Source organism: Phodopus roborovskii, unplaced genomic scaffold (assembly GCF_943737965.1).
Source record: "Phodopus roborovskii unplaced genomic scaffold, PHOROB, whole genome shotgun sequence".
Taxonomy (NCBI): Eukaryota; Metazoa; Chordata; class Mammalia; order Rodentia; family Cricetidae; genus Phodopus; species Phodopus roborovskii.
Window position 1 is genome coordinate 12,854,415 of NW_026125397.1, and position 25,219 is coordinate 12,879,633.

The following is a 25,219-nucleotide window of genomic DNA, read 5'->3' on the forward strand; positions in this document are numbered from 1 at the left end:
CAGGATGCTGTGGGCTGGCTTCCTTAGCTCTTGGTCAGTCTGTTATGCAAGCTGACTCTATTTCTAAGGGTCCTTATCACAGTTTGATTAGTGCCAATAGACCTCATCCCACTACAGGAGTCTAATATTGCAGTTTCTTCTCTATCAAGAATTCTTAATCTCCAGGTACTTACTTTGATGGGTTCTACCATGATGCTTAGTTTGTTGTGACTCTTTGGGTGGCCTGAATAAGTTTTATGGTGGGGGGGGATTGAATTTTGCTTCAACAAACACTGAGAAAATAGGCTGATGCCAATGCTGTGGTAACTCTTTTCATTCTTTGGTTGGCACTGTCTGGATTATCCCTCTAGATTTCTAAACAGGAGTCAAAAGCAGCCCATGCTACATATTGATTACAACATTCATAGTTCGGTTTCTTCATGTAGCCTATGTGAAGGCCTTCGGTCTCATACCTGCCTGTAGCTTTCCTCTAAAATATCCGTTCCTTTCTCCCAATTTGCATAGATCAGGCTTTTACTACTGAATAGGGTTAGGGTTGTGGACACTTTTAAACAGAAGTCAGCATAGCCTTGCAGCATTTTGGAATTCAGTATCTTTTGTGTTTTGTCACATCAGTCAAAATTTCTAGTTCACCACACTACTGCATAGTCTCTCTTCTATCACAAGTTAGTAGAATGATTTTCCGTTACATATTTGTATTAAAGATCAAATTGGTTAAAGTTGTTAAAATGCTTTTTGCTTTGGAGTCACATCTAATAAAAGTATCAGTTTTCTTATTACAATGAAAAGCTCATCAAGCTTGTAGGCAATTAGAATTTAAATAATGTATATAATGAGTTATTTACTAATCTCTGCTTTATGATGCACTTGCAAAGGTATTCATTACTTGGGTAGGTAATGAAAGGATTAGTTGTATAACAGCATGCAAATTTAGGAAAATGGAGTGCAAATTTTGATTATGCTGACAAAACATGAGGAACATTTATAAATTTTTGAACAGCTGATGTTCATAGTGTATACAATTTAAATTCTATTACGCTGGTAAACATGGGGAAATATCTAATAAAAAGAAATACTCCTTTGACTTCACACTGGTGTTTTGATTATTTTTATTATTATTTAATATTCACCAAGCAGCCATGCTGAGCCAAACTCTAATTTAATGTTTATCAAGTGCTGGGAAATACTTAGATAAAGGGACCAATTTAGTACGATTGTGCTGAGAAACTGAGACTACATCGTCATCAAAATATTTGGTGAACACTTATTTTCCTTTGCTTCCAATTCTTATATTTTAAAAGTTTGACATGTTATGGATATTTACCCCTGGGGATCAGATTTTTACTTAGTACATTTTGATATTCAAGATAAGAGTTTAGATAACAATTGTGTTATATTAATGACCATGCATGCACAATAAAAATATCACTGAGAACATGCCATACCACAGTGGATTCAAGGTCTTGAGGTCCTGCCATCTCTTCTTCTTCCTTTTGAACAATGTTATTTCCCTGCGGATTTCAAGACCAAGTTTCTCTACATAATTTAAACTCACAGTTGATATTTCTTATATTTCTTTTCTATTTTCTTTTTTTCTTTCTTTTTTATTTATTTATTTATTTATTTATTTATTTATTTATTTATTTATTGAGACAGTGTTTCTCTGTGTAGCCCTGGGTGTCCTGCAATTTACTCCTGGAATTCATTCTGTAGTCCAGGCTGGCCTTGAACTCAGAAATCCACCTGCCTCTGCTTACTAAGCTACTAAGTGCTGTGAATAAAGACGTGCAACACCACTAACACCACTGCTCAGCCAGTTTATGTTTTGTTTTCATTTTTCTGTGGAGCAGTTGTGAAAGTCTTTGGATAGTATTGTAGTCAACATTTATTGATTGCACAATGTGCTTATCAAAGTCTCTGAGTTTTAAGCTGGGGCAAACAAAACACAACAAAATAAACAAAAACAAAAACCCCAAAAAACAAAAAACAAACAAAAACAAACCAAAACAAAATAAAACAAAAACCCCTCATCCAAAAACGTGAAAATCTATGTGTGCAAACTGCACAGGAACACTGGGGGAAAACAATTTTGTTTCATATATTTGCACACCATTGCTCTTTGACACCCTTGAACTCTTAAGATCTAACAGGCTATCCTTCTAGATAGTTTAGCTGTAAAAATAGCAGTTGTAAGATCCTATTGGCAAAGACCCCACATGCTTCATACATTGGTCTTGAAGGAATTGAGAGAGAACAGACCTGGAAGCCTCCTCTGTGAGAACGGCTTCTCTTGGTGTTGGTACATACTAAGTTGCCAAAAGAGAGAAGCACTTCGTAGTCCCACCCAGCTACATCCTACAAACTACAGAAATGATTAGTAGAGGAAGATATTCACAAATGGTGCAATCGTAGCGTTTTTTACTTGGAGCCAACCAGCATCTGTCCACTTAGACTTAAGGCCTGTTCAGTAAAAGGGTACATGTGTGGTACTGTAAAAGAAGTGGCTGGAGAAGTCATAGACCACAAAAGAGTACCCGTTACTGCACTTCTCCTAAACCAATACAATTCCTATCTGTAGGCTAAATCCTTTTGGCTATAGTCACAGATAAGTGTAGCTTTCATCCCTCCTCAAAGAAGCTTCATTCTGCAACAGATACTATTCCAGAAATCCACAACAGTTTAAAATAAAGAGAATAAGATACTATAGGCTTCACAATCCCAACTGATACCTGTGAAATGCAGTTCCTATATCTTAGACTGAGGAATTACTGTGGAAGTTGGGAGAGAAAGTTATGTTTCACAGGTCCAGCATGCCTACTTCTAGATAGAATCTTCTAAAGTTGAAAGGGAAAGTGTACCCACAAAAACACAGCAATGTGGTTGCCCAAAGAAGACAAGCACAATGGCAACACATTTGACAGACCAACACATACAGGAGAAATTCCACTTGGTACCATTCCCATGTAAGAGCTACAGGTGATAAACGATGTTGAGAGAGAAAGAGATTTTTATTTTTAGTGGGGATGTCTTTCCACATAGGCTGTCCAATCTCATATGGTTAGCCCTGGATTCATGTACATATGGTAAACCCTAAATGGATTTGGTAGGATACAGATATATGTACGTATGTGAATGTTAATGTTGTGTGTGATGTGTATATATTTATTTAATCATGATATATACATAACAATCATAATTATAAAAGAGATCATGGATTTGGGAAGATTTTTTACCAGAAGAGGAGATAATAGTGATAAAAAGTAGTGCTTATGTATAAAGTTCTCAAAACTAAAACAAGTATCAGTTGCATTTTACTCAAAACATGTGGTATGGCTGTAATATAGTATATATTCAAATGACAAAGAGGAAATGGACCTTTAATAATATAATAAATATTTTCCGGGGTCTCATTTTCATTTTGTCTGAAAGTGACACTATGGCATTTATCTATTTAGTTTTGAAATGCATAGTTACTAGTAGCTAAACTGAAAATTTATTTTTAAAATGTTCAAAAAGATAAATTGTTGAATATATAGCTACTTTCTTTTCAAATGCTCAGTCTTTATGGTTGTATCACTAAAATATGTATGTAATCTCATGGAATAGTTACATTTTAGAATATTTAAAGGTAAGACAAAAAGTGTCATATTGTATGTAAATGAAATGTAATCATAGATCTGGTCTCTCATTAGTTAAATCCAGAGAAAATTTGAAAGAGGTTAACAAAAGTCCCTGTGGATGTCTCTACAGTGACAGTTGCCCATGTTAGGAAAATAATTTAAAATAACTCCTAACTGAGGTCTCTCTAATTTATGTCATATATGGAACTTGCAGAAAATATTGCTAGATGCTTTACATGTATGACTCAGTGTTTATCCAGTTGAAGAGGTTTCTATTGTATAACCATTGGCTTTCTCTCTCAAATGTCACATTTGAAGAAAAGTATTTACTCAACAAGAAGTAGAGGATAAACTATTTCTCAAATTCATCTGTCTAAATACTTCCCACTGTGTATTCATAAAAAAGGAGACACATATAAGAAAGTCATATTAATCAAACACTTAATTGGCTCTATACTTTTGGCTAACCTCTTATATCAATTTGCTCAATAATTTACATAGTTCTATTTTATCCTTTTTTTTTTCTTGGTAAAAATGAGGAAACAGGCTTAGAAAGTTACTTGCTCAAACTATCTCATTCCTTATTCTTGTGGCTAACAGAAATGCGTAAGACCTTAATTTCTAAACTATACAAACAACCATGCTTAAATATTGCCAAAGTAGTGTGTGTGTGTGTGTGTGTGTGTGTGTGTGTGTCCCTGTGTATTTATGCTTGTGAAGGCCAGAGGCCAACCTTACATACCATTTCTCAAGTACTATCTACAATGATTTTTAAAATAGGCTCTCTCATCCACCTAGAACTCACTGATTAGGCAAGGCAGTGAGTCAAATGAGCCCTGTTACCTCCTTCCCACTGTTGAGATTAGATGGGTTCTGAGGATTTAACTCAAGTCCTCAAGATTACAGGACAATGTCTTTACCAACTGAGGTATCTTCCCAGGTCTTTCTGTAAAATTGTGTAAGACAAAATATTTTAAACATGTATTATTAACACGATACATACTTTAGAGTTATTGATTGATCAGTGTGTATATAATAGTAGAAATAATTTTTGATCAAGAAATCATTCTTTAAAGATTACCAAATACGTAGTTTATGACATACTATCTTATTTTGCTCCATAATAGGATTATGGAGAATAGACATTCATACTGAGTTAGCAGTCATATAAGCTGAGACTTAAACAGTTGTTTTAAGTTATGTCTTTGCACAACTGTGCATGGCTAGGCTGGAGTTACAAACTGAGGCTGGTTTGGTTGCAATACTTTTGTTCTCAGTCATCTAGTCAGACTTTTCTATGAAAGTAATTTGAAATTAATGGTAAATCAAGGATCATATCTTATATTTCCATATTTTGATACATAGCATACTAAGTGCTTAATAAAAGCTCAAGGGAATGCAAATGCAGATGCATGAAAATTATCAGTGGCTAACAGGAAGGGAGAAAGATGGCCTTGTAAACAACCACTGCCATATTTCTCAAAGCAAATTATGAAACCAGCTGATTTAGAAGCATGAGGTTTAATTTCTTAATTTGAATTCTTTAATTGGCTATATATACATCAGAACAACTAGAGCTGTGGTCTATGAGGAAGTTGCCTCATTTTGGGGATTATCTGGAGTTTAATTCATAAGACTTTTAAGTATTTGCAGAAATCACTTATTTTTTTTTTTTTTTTTACAGCCCACTACATCCTGCTCTTCTCTCTGGCTAGATCATTAATTTGTTAGAAATCTAATGTAAAATCTATATCTTTTCTGTTACAGAAGACACTGAGCACATTAAATGCATAAATATTTTAAAACCTTGCTGTTTAAATAACATCTTTGAGACTGACTAGAATGCAGCCCCTAAATCTATGGTGGATTTTTTTTCACTTTGTCTTTAGTAACTGTTATGTATATTCACTAGAACATTTGAGCAGAGTGAGCACAAGTAAAGTTGTTTTGTGGAGTTTCCCAAGATATTTATTTTGAGGCAATAAACACATTATTTAGACTTAATTCAAATTATAAAATATGATCCCACATGGAGAATCTAGATTATTAATGTGACTAATTTGCACAGTTGGAAAAGGAAAGTCTTAAAAATAGATAACACACACACACACACACACGTGTGTGTGTGTGTGTGTGTGTGTGTAAATAAAATGAATGGCTAAAATAAATGAAAAAAATCAGTTTGGGGAAAACAGAAGAGATACACAACCTGAATATGTGCTATGGGGAAATTTTATTTAACCTAGAGATTTTTTTTTCTCTATCTCTATTCTCTCATCATTGTACAAGAATAGTAGTGAAACTTCTAATCTCTAAACTCAAATGGAAGGTTTAATATTCCTGACTATGTAAAAACTGGACACAGACACATTCATTCATTCATTCAACAGTTTTCTGAAGGTTTACTACATAACAAATGTGCTATAAAACAAAAATATACAGGTATAAAATATAGTCCTTGCCTTTTTTCCATTTCAAAGAAAATATATATCATAGAAAAGCCTAACAAAGAATATATATGCCTGTTTAAGAAATGACATCCTAGAAGAAAAGATGGTTTTCATTTTAAATTGGCAATGACAGGAGAGTCATTCTTCAGAGCCACTCCTACTGTCCTGGAACTATTTTCTTCCTTTTCCTTAATAAATCTAGGTTCGTTCTGCTTAGAAAAAGTAGCAAAGTTACAAAATAAATCGCAGAAGAAATTAAATGAAAATAATTGCCTATGAAGATATAGAAATATTTTATTCAGTGTACCCATTGAATAAAAGAGAATTACTTTAGTTTGCCTGAGCCACTGAGAAAAACAATATACCTAAACAATCTGCGGCAGTGGAGGATGCAATCATCAGCCCTGCACTGAAGAGCATGGTTAACAATTGGAGAGTTGTTTTCATTGTTTAACTTTAGCAAAAAACAAAAAAGCTGAATTCTTCCCTGAGAAGAACAGAGAAATTGCCAAGCCAAGAGGCAAAAAGAATAAATAACCAAGAATCTTCCAGATGGATGTGGGCTCAGATAAGTGTTATGTAGCTGCAGCATGCAAACACAGCCCAGTGACCTTTACTTCATTTCCCTCCCTCCCTCCCTCCCTCCCTCCCTCCCTCCCTCCCTCCCTCCCTCCCTCCCTCCCTCCCTCCCTCCCTCTCTTCCTTTCATTGTTTTTTGAGACAGGGTTTTTCTGTATAACAGTCCTGGCTGTCCTGGAACTCACTTTGTAGAGCAGGCTGGCCTTGAACCCACTGAAATTGTCCTGCCTCTGCCTCCTGATTGCCAGGATTAAAGGCTTGTGCCACCCCAGCCCTACCCCAGCCCTGCGACCTTTGGTTTAAAACAAACAACAAAGTCATCAAGATTGATGAGAAAAACACAGTAAGTAGTGGAGTGTGTGTGTGTGTGTGTGTGTGTGTGTGTGTGTGTGTGTGAAATCACTACACTCGAAAACATGAAAAGCTACACCAATATATAAAATATTCATAAAACTGGTAACAGAGTGTCTGGGGAAAATCTAAACCTACTGGGCAAAAGGAAGTGTGATGTCTACTATGTTTTTTTATCACAAGTAGAACAAGAAAATTTCAAGGATATGAGCTGAACTTCGCAGTAACTTGCTGTATTATTTGAAGAATCCAATTTTGCTCTCCTTTAGAATCTAACTCTCCAGTTAAGAGTCTCTCAGTGTCCCTTCTCAGGCATGGTGTAGAGGCAAGGCAAAGCAGCAGAGGCTCACAGGTAGAGGCAAGGGGAAGCATCAGAGGTCTACTTGGGTAGAACAGCAGGGGCTCTCGGTCAACAAAGGTAGAAAGTACTTGCCTATTGGCTTTCTACCTTTGTAAACTACCCCCCCCCCCAGCTTCCTTGTGTGACTGGGCCAGTGTTAGCCATATGACTGAAGGTCACAGGCAGCTTGTTCTCCTACAGCTAAATATTTAAGTAAACAAATCTCACTCTGGATTATTGGCTGTTAAACATCTATCATGGTGCTAATCATATTAACTTTTGTTTTGCATTTATTTTGCCTTTTTGTTTTTGCCATGTGCATCCTATGGAAGACAACATTTCATAGATAACAGTGAAGAGAAAAAAAAAAAAAATCAAACCAGATGTCCTGTGAGAAGCAGCAAAGAAGCCAGGCAGAGAATCTGATCAACTTTGTTTGAAGCCAAGTAGCTCTGAGCCCTTGAAGTACATGAGACAACCTGCAGCCTTGTGATGAATTTCCTTTTGGGTTAGCTAGCTCATGTATTTTTCTGTTAGCAATTGGGAGAGTTCTAACTAATCCTGGCAGATTCAAAAGGAACAGAGCTGACATGCTTGAAGAGACTCAGATGTTAACTGAGGGTGAGGGCACCTATGGGGACTTCAGATATGGAGCTTGGGTGTCCAGTACGTTGTGTGAGGTCAGGAAGGAAACTTAATGTGAGCTCTCAGAGGGGATGCTGGGAGGACATTGATGACTGTGGTTGCTACTTTAGGAGTTTTGCCCAGGGCTGGCCTGCAGAAGGTACAAACAAATAAATAAACCACACTCAGTAAAGACACAGCAGCAAAGAGCTTCAGGGCAGAAAATATTTAGAAGACTCGGCAGAGAGAACATCCATGTGTTCATTTTTATAAGTCTTTCCCATGTTGCTTATTCCTGCCTGAGTGCTTCTTGAGTTCAATAGTCATAACTAGGGAGTTGGATGTTTTTATTGAGTGATTTCTAGTTTGGTAACCCTTCTACATTTGTAAAGGCCACATTGCTCTCTGTCACATCTCTCCCTGCCCAGATCTGCTCTCTGCCCTGCCCTGACCAGTTGCCCATGAGCAGGTTCTCCTCAGCCCCCTCAGCCCATCAGCAAAGTAAAATAATGAGTCCTCTCCTCTTCAAGCCAGAACTGATGCTCTTTGCCCGAGAGAAGGAGGGAGGGAAAGGGGGGGAGTTCACAGTCCCACCTCCCTGAACTTCTCCCTCTCCTTCTTTACTAATTCATAGACAGAAACAGAGGCGTCTGTCAGCGTGTGTGTGTGTGTGTGTGTGTGTGTGTGTGTGTGTGTGTGTGTGTGTGTGTAAGCCCCGGGCATCTCTTTAAAAAAAGCCTTGAGCTTTCATCAGAAGCAAAGCTACATGTCAATTATTTCAGGTCACTGGTGTTATCATTGTACTCTTCAATGTTAAATAGACACATGGAAGTGACAGGAAGTCTAATGGAGTATTGGTGTTGGAACATCAAACAACAAAACCCCAGCATTTCTTAAGGGCAGCTTGGTGATATGTGTGGTGTAATCGCAACAGCTTTCTAATTAAAAACTAAAAAGTCATTGATTTATGTTTTTCATCCCAATAAATGATTTGGATTCCGTGTCAAATAGACACTCTGTAGCATAAATGCCATATTTTAAAAGCCACTGGTATGGTTAAAAAGAAAACTGATCTGGGTACTGAACTAAAAATAAACAGGCAAATTTCAATATAAACCCAGAATTTCATCATGACTCAATTAGTGGGCCAAGCCAGCTGCCTTTTCTCAGAGGCTCTTGTTAACATCAGTGTGATGCTGCTGCCCTAGATAAGAATGGATTGGACCTGATCCTCACCCTTAGAGTAGAATCAAGCTGGAAACAGATAATTAGTATCAGTAAAACCTCAGTGCAAATACTGCCAGCCCTTGTGGTAATGTCTTCAAGAGCAGTAAGCGCTAATTGTCAGTATGGGTTTGGAAAGGAAACAGTTCATGATAGAGTGAGCTCTTAGAGGAGATGCTGGGGGACGAATCCAGGGGAACTGTACAAAGGACTCAGTTTGTTCAAATATGAGCAGTTTTCCATGTCCCAAAGTTTACTTCGTTGGGTAAAGCATTATGGCATCCTGAAACCCAATCCAGCTGTCTGTGATCCTCAAGCTCATCCACCAAGTTTTCAAACCACAAGCATTTAGTAAATAATATTGATCCCCACAGGACCCTGGGATGCCTTCAAATTAACCAGTGTGTAGGGAAAAATATGCATGCAGCATAGTAGCATTGACAGACACTCTTATTTAAGGGAGATCATGACATGTCATCCAGTGAAACACACGTGTCCCACCCAGTGAAATACATGTGTCTCACCACGCATCGCCAACTCATGTCAGAAGCATAACCATCAATTTGAAAATTGAGATCTTTGGAAGATCTCTATGTCATACAAGGAATAAATAACTTGGTAAATGTTAGAATTTCTTTATCCCTTCCACAGAAGATGGTAACCTATACATAAATGAGAGAGTCTTCCCCGGCCATCTATTATGCCTGCACCATACATAACCTTGGACTTCTCAGCTCCTGAAATGTGAGAAACAAAAGCATAATGTTTAAAACATGCATTCTGTGTTTTTCCCAAGCACCCTAAACAGGCTGGGGCACCCATAAACACTCATGCTGTGCTAAGCACTTCCTTTTCTTTCTTCTTAGAACCTAGGAAATATATTTCATGAGATTATGGGGTACCTAGCCGCTGGTGTGCCACAGACTCTTTGGGGCAGAAAAAGACATACATCATCCACATCCAACCCCAGAAGGTCATCAAGTAATCAACAAGCAGGAGATTTTCATTTGACATTTCCTGGGGTGATCAGACTTACAGTGGAGCAAGAGGCTTTCAAACGCCCTTCTCCCACAGACACACAGCACAGAGCAGTACTCTCCAGTAGACAGCTAGAATTCAAAGACACCAGCTCACTGCACAATCGAGGGAACATTCACATTAAAACAGGCAAGAAAAGCAACCCCATCCCGAGCACAGCACCATCTAGCCTAGAAGGAGCCCCCAAATCTACTTCTGAAGAGGTAAGAAATTTATTGGCATACACAGTACCTGACTGTTGTAGTTCATGATGGTAAGTGTTGGGGTATAGGGTGGGAAGAGAATGTCTCTTAAATCACTAGCTTTGAGGGTTTCCTTAGCATGTTTCCTCAGCATAAAAGCAAAGGGGTATTTAAAGTTCATCCGCAATAGTGTAAGCTGCAGCCCCCTATTACCACCTCCGAATAGTCTTCAGTAGGTATGGCCATAGTCTTTTCTTTCTTTTTGTCTTAAAGGTGTTTTGTTGTTGATGTTTGAGTTTTTTTTATTTAACGAAATAAAACATAACAAGTTAAAGCAAAGACAATCCCATTGATGTTGGACAAAACCAACCACCAGAAGGGAAAGGGTCTCAAGAGCAGGCAAAAGAGTCAGCGACACACTGGTTACCACATTCGGGAGTCCCATGAAAGCACTAAACTGAAAGCTATGGTATGTATGCAGAGGACCCGGTGCAGACCTGTGTAGGCCCTGTGCTTGGCCATGTGTGGCTCTGTTCTCCAACAAGCAAGTTAGCAAACAGCTCCCTGAGCCTGTACTGGGGAGATGATTCCCTGTGCCTCCTCTCTTCCCTTCTAATGATAACTCCAGTCTTATGGGAAGGAATTGGAGGCCTGTGGTAGCAGCTAAGAGAGGGCTAATTTTCTCCATGCCTTCTCCACCATCTTGACTCAAAGATAACTGTCTGAAATCCCTACATTTCTAGGAGAAGAACGTAACCTCCCAGTTGGTTAAAGGGGAAGGTGGGCCCTTTCTCCACCTCATTCCCTGGTTTACTTCAGTTGGAACTCTAGACTAGAAAGCTCCCTCTATATTTGAGACTTCCTGATTGATTGGGAGCAAGTCGTGTCTTCATCTCCAGTAATTGCAGCCCTGTCACCTCTCCATGAGAAGAGACTTGGGGTTTCTGTCAGTGGGTAGTCCTTGCAACTCGTCCCCGGCCTGCTCTAAATATAGTCTTGTGTTCTTTCATTGGAAGACATGGAAGTTACTCTGAACGGTCCTTTCTTGTTTGCTCCATTGATAACTCCTCGCCAGATGTGTTTTCTTCCTGGAGAGTTTGAAGTTTTATTTCTTGCCCAATGGATGAGCAGATATAACTCACAAAAATCTTCCCTGGTTTTCTCTAGCAATAAATCTATCCATTTTTTTTTTTTACAGTTCTTACTTAGTTTTTATTCATAATCATAAACTTAACTCTGCAATCCAGCTAGACTTGGAGGGGAATGAGGAAAATATGGAACCCAAACAATTTCAGTGAGAGCAGAGATTACAGGGCATTGGGAGCAGATGGGGTGGGGGATGCTCTCCTGAGCTACAGAAGGAATGGTCTGGTGGGTAAGAAGCCCACAAGTCAAAAGAATTAGAGTTGTCCACAGTCGGAAATGGTGATCTTCTTGCTGGTCTTGCCATTCTTGGACCCGAAACGCTCCATGGCTTCCACAATGTTCATGCCTTCTTTTACCTTCCCAAAGACCACATGCTTGCCATCCAGCCACTCAGTCTTGGCGGTGCAGATAAAAAACTGGGAACCATTTGTGTTTGGTCCAGCATTTGCCATGGACAAGATGCCAGGACCTGTATGCTTCAGGATGAAGTTCTCATCCTCAAATTTCTCTCCGTAGATGGACCGGCCACCAGTGCCGTTATGGCGTGTTAAGTCACCACCCTGGCACATGAATCCAGGGATAATTCTGTGAAAGGAGGAACACTTGTATCCAAATCCTTTCTCTCCAGTGCTCAGAGCACAAGTTTTCTGCTGTCTTTGGAACTTTGTCTGCAAATAGCTCGAAGGAGACGCGGCCCAGGGGCTCGCCATCAGCCATGATGTCGAAGAACACGGTGGGGTTGACCATGGTTGCAGGAAGAAGCGGCAAGGGACAGCGGCGTCTGCAAAGCCTCTAGCAATAAATCTTAATGTGCAGACTCTCGCTGGTAGTAGTTTCTGTGTGTGGTGCCATACTTCTTTCAGCCCTTCACATATGGGCCTCGCCCAGAAGACACCCATTCTGGAGCCCTGAACATCTGTGTCTAAGACAATTGTGATGAAAGAGCTTTTAACTTAGAAACATCTGACATCTATGACCCAGCTTCAAAATAAACAATTAGATTAACAATACCCACAAGACCTCCAGGATTTCATCTTAATGTAGGGAAAAGTAAGGGGCACATAAAATATGGCTCTCAGCTTCTGCTGGGGAAGAAGGAATGAGATTACGGTGTTATCACACTAACGTCTCCTCTGACATAGCCAGTTACGGGCTCTTGCCCTTCTTGTTTCACAGGAATAGCATTGTGTATCACTGTCCAATTGTAATGTGTGATGACATGGGTCTCTTTGATTCATCCTATTAAGTTTCTATTGATCTTCATGGATCTGAATTTCAATTTTCTTGTCCAGACTTGGGAAGTGTTCTGTCATTGCTGTTTTTAATATTTATCATCAACTCTATCACAATTTTTGAAAATCTTAAGTAAGTGGTAAATGGTCTGATATATATAGTAAAGTCCAGTATATTTTGGGTCAGACGGAGCTATGATTTCAGTGCTGAACATAGACTAGTTTTGTTAAAAATTTCTCATTTATTTTACATCATTAAGAGTAATTGTGTACTTATATGATGTTTGCATTATATATCCAGTGTAGAAAGTGTCAATCAAATAGATAAAATGTATATTGCTTTATCAACAAACTTTTTAGTGGTAAGAATGCTAAAGTTCTTTCATAGCAATTTTGAAACATACTATCTGTCATTATAAACTATACTCCTGATGCAGTGCCATAAATGACAAATACTTCTTTTAATAGTCTATCTGAAGCTCTACTTGTGGATCATGGATGTTTTTTTTCTCCTAACATTCGTTTCTCATCCTCTATGTCTGTGTTGCTTAACCTGTGGGTTGGATATCCTGTATATCAGATCCTCACATTACAACTCATAACAGTTACAGTTATGAAGCAACAACAAAATAATTTTATGGTTGGAGGTTATAAAATGAGGAATTGTATTAAAGGATCACATCATTAGGAATGTTGAAAACCAGTACTCTATGGGCTTCTCATTTCCACTTTATATTTTTTACTCTGTTTCTATTATAATTACTAGTTCATAAAATGCAGACATGCAGAACTTGCCTATCTGTTCCCTCTTATTTCATTTAGCACAATATTATCTGGTTGTACCTGATTATCAGATATGAAAGTACTACCTTCTACTTAAGGCTCCACAGTACTCTATGTGTATAGTATGATTTTTCCACTCATCTGTTGATAGGCACTTAGAAAACCAGGACCAAAATGGCAACAGTAACCTTTTATTTCTCATTAATTAAATAGGACTTAATCAACACATAGAAAAGTTATGTGCATAAAATTATAATGTGCATAAAATTATAATACACCTGATCCACTGAGGGCCGGAAAGAACAAAACTGGAAAATCCAGTAATTTCCCACCTGTCCTCAGGCTTCAGAGGACATCCATCACACATGCTCCTGTTGGTTTGGACTTTATCACCAATACTGTTAACTCCAGTCTTCCCACATTCTCAGCCCCTAGCCTCAAACTCCAAGTTACAAAATCAGATCCTCTGTTTTTTGTGTCTTCAAACAAGGACTGAATCTCTCACTGATGCTCATGAAAAAATAACTGAAGGGACATTTTGACCTCTGCAATTATGTGTATCAACTCCCTGGCACTGAGGATTTGATAACAGTTCATTATATATGGTATTCCCAGCTATTGAAGCTACCTACTGTAGGATGACAGAATTTACAATGGGCCCAAATAACCCAAGGGTAATAATTTAAAGCATATATGTGGATAAACAAATACAGGACACATTAGTTCAAAATTTGAAACTTCTTGTGAATGTTTACTTAAGGAAATAAAAGATTGTTCATCACTACTCAAACTATTCTGGAATAAAAATAGAAATATACCTGCCAGTAGAAACATGAGAGTATAAATAAATAGTGATAAGTATAATGAAGAAAGTCATGATTTCTGTGGTCAAAACAACTAAATTTCTTTTGATTCTCATTTCTTATCAGCTGCTGAGCAGTACTTTCTCCATTCAAGCAACTCCTTCTCTGCTGATGCTAGCAACATCTCTCTGGGTTTCTTTGGGTAGCTTCTTAATGGCTACTGGTTCTCCAGTGTTAATTCCTTTCATGTGAATCTCTAATTGCCACCTCTCTTTCTCACTAGAAGCTAACCATATCACCAAACACCTTTTGGGTAAAGTTTAAACTCATTTGCATGAGAGACAAGACATTTAATCTATTGGCAGGTGAACTCTCCCACTCCAACATTTGCCACCCACTTCTTTATATGTTAGATGCTTACTCTATTAAATTAACCAAAATAATATTTGACAGATTGGGAGGTTTGGGGCATATTCTTCTTTTCTTCCTAAGCACTTTCAATTCATCCTCTTATATAACCTCAACTGACCCTATTTAAGTCAACTTAGGGATATGCATGAGTTTGTGTGGCAATAACCAACCTACCTTGTGGTCTTAATCCATTTTCTTTTAGCATAACAGATTATCTATGGCCAAGTGATTCATAAAGAGTGTGCATTTACTTGGCTCATGCTAATGGAAGTTGGAAAGCCCAAGAACTTGAAGTCAACCTCTGGTGAAGGCTTTCTTTCTCTATTATCTGGCCAAACATTACATCACATCATGAGAATGCTAGAGAGAAGTTAAGAGGAATGTTACTAAGTCTACAATCATGATCTATCCTGTCCTTTCATAAAGGAGATGGTCCATGATTTTATCACCTCTTTAAAGTCCTACCTTTTAGTACGATTTGAGGATAATTAAATTTTAATTTGAGGTTTGGGGAGAACTCTCAAACCCCAGCTTGTCATATACCCATACCAAGTTTCAACACCTCTGAAGTGGCCCAATACCTCTCTGTGGACTTCAACCATAACATTTATCATGTTGTTTACTTACCTGCCTCCCTTATATGTTCACAGATTTAAGTGCATGACTTGTTATATATATTCAACTTTATCTAACCTTACACATAAATGAACCATTTTATCTTAAGTTGTTCACAGAACAGTTGAATACAAACTTTTTGACCCCTTTGTAAGAAAGCATAAGATTAAAGACGGGATCATACTCTATATTAAAGATATGCCTTCAGAGATGTTACTACTTAGAGATGTTCAGAAAAAAAATGCACCTGTGCTTAAAGGTACACAGTAAAACACTCCCAGTGTTGCTTGGAACCAGGTTTAGAATAAGATCACAGTGGAAAAAGGAGAATTATATTTTTGTTTTGATATTCTGCAATGCTGCATGGTATTTTTTTAACCAACATAAGCATACAAACAAAAAATAATCAAGTTATATTTACAAAAGAAAAGAAATAAACTGAAAACTAAGCTGCCACAGTAGCTTATCCTTATTCTACAAGGAACCTTATTGACCATACATTGAGTAATGTTGTAAATTCCAGGCATTATATTGATTTCCAATTTGTTCTAATTATATTACAGTATGGGTTCTAGAATGGATAGCTGTTTTGTTACATTTATTTATGCTGTGGAATATTATTTTAACTGTGTAAAGATGTATTATAATTTTGTTGTTGCATTTGCTAATTTTGTAAATATTTGTTGCATTTATTTGTTTTGCATCTGTTTAATTATGTAAAGATGTGCTACATTTGTTTGTGCTGCATTTATTTAACTATGTAAAGATGCATTGCATTTATTTCACCTTCCCTTTCTGTTGTGCCTGTAACTCCATTGATTGGGGACAGACCCAGGCAGATCTTGGGAGCTCAATAATCATCCAGCCTCGCCCAAACTGTAAATTTCAGGTTCAACAAGAGACCCTGTCTGGAGGGAATAAGATGTGGATCAGTAGAGGAAGACATCTGATTGTCCCCTCTGCTCTGTATGTTCAGACCAGATGGTTGGCCCTTGAAATATATTCTCTTGGCTGTTGTATTAGTAACATTCTATTACAAGTTAGCATATAAGTCCATCATTCATAAGCTCACCAATTTCACTGTCTCAGTATACAGGCATGGAAATAGGGCCAGACCACGCATTTATTTGACCCATACACAGTATGCCCCCTATCAGATATATTCATTAGAATCTCATTAGTTAGGAGAATCATAATTTCTATTATATTTTCTCCTGGTTCCCCAGGTATAAGAATTAAGGATTTTTAAAAAATCTTTTCTTCCCTGATTCTGACAACATAAAATGTTTTTTTAGGGTATGTTGTCTTTAGGCCTCTAAATATCCCAGTAATACCGATGCAGAAGGACTAGAGGTATTTACCTTTCCTATTTGACAGGAAGAAGCTGCTTCATAGATTCTGCAGTTTTCCCAGAACGTTTAAAAAGATGCGAGAAATCTGTGAGCTATATTTAACCCATGCACTTGTTTAGTTGAAAGTTTGTCCAGGGCTTCTTTTTGCCTCTAACATTAGCTCTAACCTGCTTGTGAGACTCGTGTGGATTTCACTGTGAAATTCCCACTGTCCCTTCCTGCTTATCTTGCTTGCCTTTTGTATTTCTAACTTCTTCTCTGAATCAATCTTCCACCACAGCCTCTCATACTGATCTCACTCACATTATGTAACTGGGTCCACGCTCTTACACCTTATCACACACTGTTTCTCTCCCCCACCTACACAGTACACATTCCAGCCACATTACCTTCCTTAAAATTTCTATCAGAATGCTCCCTTTTGGTAACCAGTCTCAAGTTGCAGACAGTTGTGCCTTCATTGGTATTATGTTGTTATATGCAGGGCGATGGGCAAATTGGAAAGTATTCTTACATCATTTCTTGTTTATCAATCCAATATATCATTTTCTTCCACTCTTAAAAGCTCCCTAGCTTTGTAGTCATAGATCTTTAACATTTTTAGCTTCAGAGTATCTGTAATGTTGTTTTTTTCCCTAAATCTACATTTTCACTATGATTTTTATAAATTTGAACCTTAGTAATAATAAAAGTAAGAACAAATACATTCTCTATTTTATGTTTCCTATACCATTATACCATGGTGGAGAGTTTTAAATGAACCACTTTTTTATCATTAGGACAGAAAATAACACATTTGTTCATATTTTAAAAAGATATTATGTAAAGGAGTGTCTGTGTGTATAATATTCCTTCCATCATTGTTTCTCTCACTCACTAAATTGTTATGACTAACATGTTGCTATGGGCAGTAAGCTAAGAGCTATAAGAAGAGCTAATTTCATGTTTTGGCTAGATTTCCATCTTGTTTCGCTTATTATTGTGTGAAAACTAATAAAGAACAAGAATTAATCCAGAAAATATTTCTGCCACTAACAACAGACAACTTTATCAGAGGATACTTCATTTGGGATTTCTTTTTATATCATAAAAAAAACCCTCCTGCTGCTGACATGAGATAAAGAGTTCTAAGTAATGGAAAATCAATTTTGACTAGAGAGAGAAAGACCTACATTCGGTGGACAAGGCCCCGGTAGCAACCTTTCACACATTTCTCTCCCATTCTCTTTCTGTGTCTCTCAAAGCCATTGTCTAATGTTTCCTCAGTTAGAAAAGACGCCCACAGAGCTAAAAAGCAGCTCTGCTTCTTGCCACAGAAATTAACTGTGATGTTTAACTTTTGTTCCCATCTCCCCAAATGATATTTTAGGTGAGCTCACTAGGTAAGGTCTGTAGCCTGAACTGGTGTTCACTGGTGCCATGGTATCTACACACAGATGTTATCTGGTACCCATCTATCGAAGGTATGGGAGTTGGTTTAAGGAAGGATGTATTTTTTGAAGGCCCTCTGGGCTACAGCCTCAGACACTAGGGTCTTGTCTCTATATCTTTCACCCAGAGAAACCAATGATGATGTCAAAATTCCTGAATATTCGCTATTATAGTCAAAACTATTTTCATTTATTTAAACACAGAGAACCATTGTGAGTAGAAGGGATGTGTTAACTATTAGTGAGTTCAGTAAACACATTCAAATGAAATAAATAACAACAGTTTTCTGTATGTTTCTGTTACAAACTAGCTATGCCACTTTAGAAATTTATTTTAATTTTTTATCCTCTAAATGCACTGTTCCAACAAAGAAGTAACAACATGACTTTCTATTCTCTTAATATTTTTCTGAGGGTGTTAATGAAGCATTTCTTTTGAAATATTGGGGAAACATGAACAATGTTTATGCGGTGAAATTTATTCATAAATATATTAATGTGTTCTTGTATTTGTGATTTACATTAAAACAGACTAAACTTCAATATGTCATGCAATACTGAGGTATATTAAATGAATTATGAGTAGTTGTTATGTGTAGGATGGTAAATTTCTGTAAACAAACAAATAGATAAAATTTACAAAATGTGAAAATAATAATTTATGTTCTCAAATAAATAATTAAGATACCTTAAACATACTGTAACATCTAAACAAATATGATCACTTCTTTTAAGACATTTTATTTACGTAGTAGTAAGATGACTTCAAATTTGTTTTTCTAGTAACCCAGCCACTGAGTAGGTATAATACTCATTGATTTTCCTTCATCCAGATCAATACCACTTTGTCAAGCTGACTTTCCATCCTTCTGTGCATCCCTGAAAAAGTAGTGACTGCTGCGAGGAAATAATAAGCTCCTTTAACAGAGAGGTCCTGTATAGAACGTACAAACAAAACATGCCACCCCACGCTTCTAACAGCATTGTTTGCTCCACTTACCACACATTGGTTTGTTAACAAACATGCAATTCATCTTTCTTTGCAACCAGGCTATTGGCTATTGCTTATAATTTTATAGGAATATGATATAAATATGACTTAAGTAATAATACTGAATGGTCTAAGCTGAGAACATTGGGGCACTTTTACCCCCAATTCCCCCACTATTCTTTTCTATCTTTCTTAGCTGATGAAGATTTGTGTAGAAGGAGTTATAATAGTTTCTCTTCTCTCCACAAGTACCTATGCTCGATCTTTTATGCATGAAAAAGACAAAGTTTATGGAAATGGCTTTAATTCTGCCAAGTTCCAAGTCTCTGTAGGTGATATTTTATCACTGCACTGATAAAATGTTTGCTAGATATCACTGTCCTCATGCAATCTATTTCATTTCCATTCTTACTTTCTAATATGGTTCCCATTTGTTTCTGATTACTGTGCCCTTGGGGGAAAGAATGAAAACGGCATGTAACACAGAACATTCCCTGGCATTTGGCTCTCAATATGGCTCCTCTGAAAGGCAATGGGGTAGCTAAGAAAGAACATGGGTTCAGAATGAAGGGAAGTGTGAGATACTGATAAGCATCCTCATGTCTCTGATAATATGGAATGGTTTATTCCACTCATTCTTCAGAGCCAAGTAAAGCACAAATATTCTCATGAAACTGACATGTTCTTTCTCTCTAAGAACTTCAGCAACAGTGTCTTATCAGAATGTAAATATAAGCATCTCTTTTAAATACTTAGACTAAGTGAAAAACATGCATACTAACCACAGAATTACACATAACAACAACAAAAAATAAACCATATTAAAGACAAAACTCTGAGGGTAGCTTGTACCTTTCTAGGTTTCTATTTTTAATACAAAAAGGACAAACTGCAGGTTGCCAGTCACTTTAGCAAGTGACATTGTAATTTGACCAGAAAATCATAGTGCGCAGCTGGAGAATAAACAACTGCAACATTCTGTTGCCTGAAATAGTTTGTATTCACATGCAAACACATCCTATTCCCCATCCATGCTGTTAATATATTAACCCATACATTTCCTCTGCACCTATGAGAAACTATATTATGATCCACCCACATGGAAACCAAACATAGTATTGTGCACGTTTAATTTTGGTGTTGAGATAGAGATAAGACAGAGAAAGAAATATCTCTGGAGCTCAATGGCCAACTAGTCTTGCTCAAAATGGTGAGCTCCAGGTTAAGTAACTGAGTCTGTCTTAAAGACAGAATGATATAGGAAGACACTAGACCTCTGATCTCCACATACACATACACAAACACACACACACACACACACACACACACACACACACGAAAGAGAGAGGGAAAAAGACAGAAGCATTTCCTTGCAATTATATCAAATGCTATATTGTGTTTAACGAATAACACATACAGTTGAGTAGAATATTCTGCATTAGGTGAGGATGAGTTTTTTCAATATTTTAGATAATGTAATTACATCATTTCCCCTTTCATCCCTCCATCTCCCTTATATTGTTCTCTTTCAAATTAATGACCTCTTTTTTCATTAGTTCCTGTTGGAAATATTACTCAGTGAATTCTGATGTCAGACCGGAAAATTGTCATTTAAGGGTTCACAGTAATTCTACGTAACAATCCATTGTCAATAAACTAAAAGTGAGAGGGAAAACAGTGTAGAAGGTCAAAAAGTTCACACACCTGGTGTTAATGATAATGAGCAACATTAACTAAGTGTGTTGTTTTCAATCTTTTTCCTAATTAGAGAACCAAATTTAAGGTATTTCATTGACAAGGGTGAAATGAGACACATCTGTGTGTTCAAATATTTCATGTCTCTGTGCATAATAATTTTAGTATAGTATATATACCATATTCTTAATCAACCATGATACCCAAGCATATTAAAGTACAACTGAGGCTGACAAAATACTTTGCCTATCAGTGGTTTCAAAGTTAGAAGAATAAAAATCCTACTATCAGTTGCACTTAAACATTGCAGTCTCTGATCAGTTTTAGGAATGAGTATTGTAGTTGTAGAGAAAAGATTTAAACATATGATCTAAATGTAAATCATTCTAACATATAATAGTAATATTGAGCAAAATCACAGAATATATATACACATATATTATATTTTAACTTGTAATATATATATAGTGCTTTCTTGTGTACTATCAGAAAAGAATTAAAAGATGGAGATTTAAGAAGTTTGAAGTTATGGTGTATGGCAAATCCATAAAGAAGGGAAGTATGTGATCAAAATAAATTTTATACATGTATGCAATTGTCAATGAAAAATAAAACATAAGAAATAAGAAATAACACAACAATTCTGGTAGAAATTTTCTGTAAATCCCTCTGATACTGGACTGTTTTTTTGGTGTGTGTGTGTGTGTGTGTGTGTGTGTGTGTGTGTGTGTGTGTGTGTAGCTAGAAGACTTTGTTACTATTTTGATCCCCTTACTTGTTGTGGGTTTGCTTAGTATTGTTCAAGAGACCCATAAGACATTGCAGACTATTGCAATTAACCTTGGTTCCCCCCCCCCGGAGATGGAAGGTAAGTCCTTATTGTTGAAGACACTATGCATGTGAGACAGGGCCCAGAAATGGCCTGAAAGCCTCCTTCTTGAAGCTTAACTTTCACAGTAGCAGAAGACATCACACAAGCTTTAAAGGACATAAACCACCAATAGTTCTACCCAACTACGAAGCCTAGGAAATGTATCAACGACCAGCATGGCATGATAAGCCTAAATAGGTAGTAGTTGTAAGTGGAGTTTTTAATTGTCTAATTAATAAAAATCCAGAGTCAGATATAGAAGAAAACACTGAGAGATCAGAGAGAAAGAGCAAGCCACAGCCACACCTTTACCTTTTTAGTGTCTTAGCAGACAAGAGAGCAAGTTCCTATTTCTCGCTGCTTATATCCTGTTTCTGCCCAGCTTTCTCACTTCTGTCTGTCTGTAAAGACCTCCAGACCTCTATGGTTAGCTAGTGGCAAGCTCGAGTCTCTGACCTTCAGATAGGCTTTATTTGTATAAGGAAGATATCACCAGAAGTAGTGGCAAACATAGCTTGGGTGTAACCATCAGCTCTCTAATTCAATTTAAGACCATTCTCAACAAGAAGAAAATCAGGCCTTGTACTCGAAATCTAGCCAAATACCCAGGTCTCGTGAAGTCCTCATGGAGGAGAACCTACCGACACCACTCTACTATACCAGCACAATCCTTAACTACATTTTAAATGTTTGTACTTATACTCATACATAACTGAAATTCTTATCCCTCATCAAGGAACTTCTCTTTGTAAAATACACAGACCGTTACAGAATATCATAATCAAACTACAGAGGTGGAGCCTGGTTCCAGTGGATGCAGCTATGAAACATTCCTGGTGGACCTGAGGCTTGGGACATTGTGGCAGAGCGGGTGGAAAAATTCTAAGAGACAGAGGAACAGGAAATTTGTTGCAAGTATGTCTTCTAAAAGTATCAGAAACTATACCCACAAAGTCTCACCTTCATGACTGATTAAAAATGAGCTTAATAAGAACAATAACAGACATGCCAAAGTAGACATGGAAAGGCCCATGACTCCTCAACTCCATACAAAGAGCTACAGGCAACTAAGGAATGCTGAGAATGAAGAAATAGTCTCCTTGAGGGAATGCAACAATTGGTTTGCCAATATCAAATGTTCATCCCAAAAACATACCTGTGATACAGACTGAAAAGATAACATTTTTATGTGGTAAATGAAGTTATGATCTCAACATCTTAAAGATGTGATTCTGAAACACAGCTTCGGTACCTGGCTCTCTACAGTGTAACATCTGAATACTACTTTTGGGGAATCCTAATACCAATGGTTTAAATTATTTCCATCAATTTGTGGTCACATCCCTGATTGCACTTGGGCAGCCTCAGCCTTCCTAGTGACTCTCCAGCCGCAGTCTTCCAATAATTGGGGTTTTACTTGCTTCTTTGTGGTGTCTTTTTTTTTTTTTTTTTTTTTTTCATATTCCTGCTTTGTTTTCTGTCTATTTTTTTTTCTGTCTTTATCATTTCTAACTGATTTGGGATTGACAATGAATTTATTTCCTGATTCTGCCTAACTTGTCTCACAACTTCAGGCTTCCTTTACTCACCGTCTGCTCTTGCTTTCCCGTGTGCTCTGCCAACCTCATCCCATCAGCTAGGTCTTTACTGGGTCTATTCCATCCGTTTTGTTTTTGTAAAAAAAAAAAAAAAATCCACTCTTTTTTGTGAACTAAGTGACATTCTAGAGGTTATCATTTCATAAAGAACTAAAGTTCCAGGAGAAAAGGCACCAAAAACTGGGACGTAAACCCTCTGTGTATTACTCCATCTCCGAGCAGCTCTATTATCCCACGGACAGTGCTCTGCAGGGGATGTGTTCTAAGGTCAGCTTGCTGTTGTTAGGTGTGAAATCTAGCGCTGTTCTGTAGACTCCTGCCAAGGAATCATCACTATCAAGATGGTAGAGAGAGAGAGAGAGAAAGAGAGAGAGAGAGAGAGAGAGAGAGAGGGACACATATGCATAAAGGAGAAATCCAAGTCATTGGTACTGTGCTTTCTTTTATTTTTTTTTCCTTCTAAAACTAGGCTCTGAAATGATTACTATGGTCATGGCCTAAATTTTATGGGCTTTTATAGATTGCCATTCATAAAAATGAGGCCAGCTCAACAAAATATGAATAGAAAAGTTCTGCCTGCTTTTAAAGATAGTATAGTAAATGTAATAGCATAATAAAATAAACTATTTCTTAAGAAGTAATTGGATTTCGTGATGCAATAAAAATTTCTTTAAGACATAAAAACCTCCAAAAATGTTAAAGAATGCATTCATTACAAAACTAAAATAAAGCTTGTCTTGACTTATTATTCCCCCATTAAAATATTTAACTGTATAAAACAAGGTCAATTTAATACAAGGGGTTAAATTATTTCAAATCAAGTAAAAATTGCTCCTCTTAGAAAGTTTTTGTCCAACAATCCTTTTTGAAATAAGCTAACAAACACTGAGATTTACCAGGCCCTCCTTGAAACACAACAGATGAAAATATGGCAGTAGGAATTTAATACTTATGTTTTTACCAATTGGCATACTATTTTATAATCTTATAAATATTTTTAAATCCAGGGATACATATGAGGTTGTTTTGTTTTTCCCTGTGGAAAAAGTGAATCTAGAATGTTCCATGGTCTCTGTGGACCAGCATTGCAGAAGTCAGGGAGGAGAAAAGCAAAGGGGCACCCGGTATTTCCTGTCTGTTGTGCTTCCGCCAATGACCATCAAGGCATGAGCACCAAAACTGATTAGGATAAGGCGAGAGATGGCTCAGAGGGTGAATCTGGGGCTGCTGGAGAAAACCTGCCAACTTCAGTTGAGTCCCTGTGGCCATCATGTTGGCAGGCATCCTGCAAGTTGTCCTCTGACCTCCACAGACACAAGTGGAGCATGGACATGCACAGTCACCCCCCCCCATATCCTCCGCATGCCACACCACAACTCTAAATAAATGGAAAGCACTGGACTATTCACGCCACTGATGACAGGGCGTTGTTATGTTAGTCATCATTCAGAGAGTTTAAAGGAAAATCTGGAAAGTAAAGTGTGTGTGTGTGTGTGTGTGTGTGTGTGTGTGTGTGTGTGTGTGTATGCTTGCATGTGTGTGAGAGCTCATCCGTTACTACATCATATAAAAGAATAATGAATAATGAAGATACCCTAAAAATGGTTTTATATTTTGCCCCTTCTTCAGTTTTGAAATGACTCCCAAAAGGATGATTTCTAATTACTGAAAATATTACAAGATTTACTTTGAATATTATATATTCACTCGTGACCAATAATTTATTTGCATCACCTGTGACTTCTTGAAATTTCACCTGAAGTTAAGGGCTTTAAGACATAATTACTAGGAAACACTAATGTGAAATCTAATCACAATAAGCCTCCTAAGACACATTTGAAAAAGAGGTTGGGAGCAACTCTTCAGAGCACATGAAAGAACTCC

General features: G+C 37.3%; 1 protein-coding gene and 1 pseudogene across 2 annotated transcripts in view; both read right to left on the reverse strand.

Annotated features, from left to right (window-relative positions):
• The window catches only part of Nkain2 (sodium/potassium transporting ATPase interacting 2), a 920,355-nt gene that overhangs the window by 268,100 nt on the left and 627,036 nt on the right, over window positions 1-25,219 (reverse strand). The window lies entirely within an intron of this gene.
• On the reverse strand, window positions 11,607-12,339 carry LOC127215106 (peptidyl-prolyl cis-trans isomerase A-like; annotated as a pseudogene).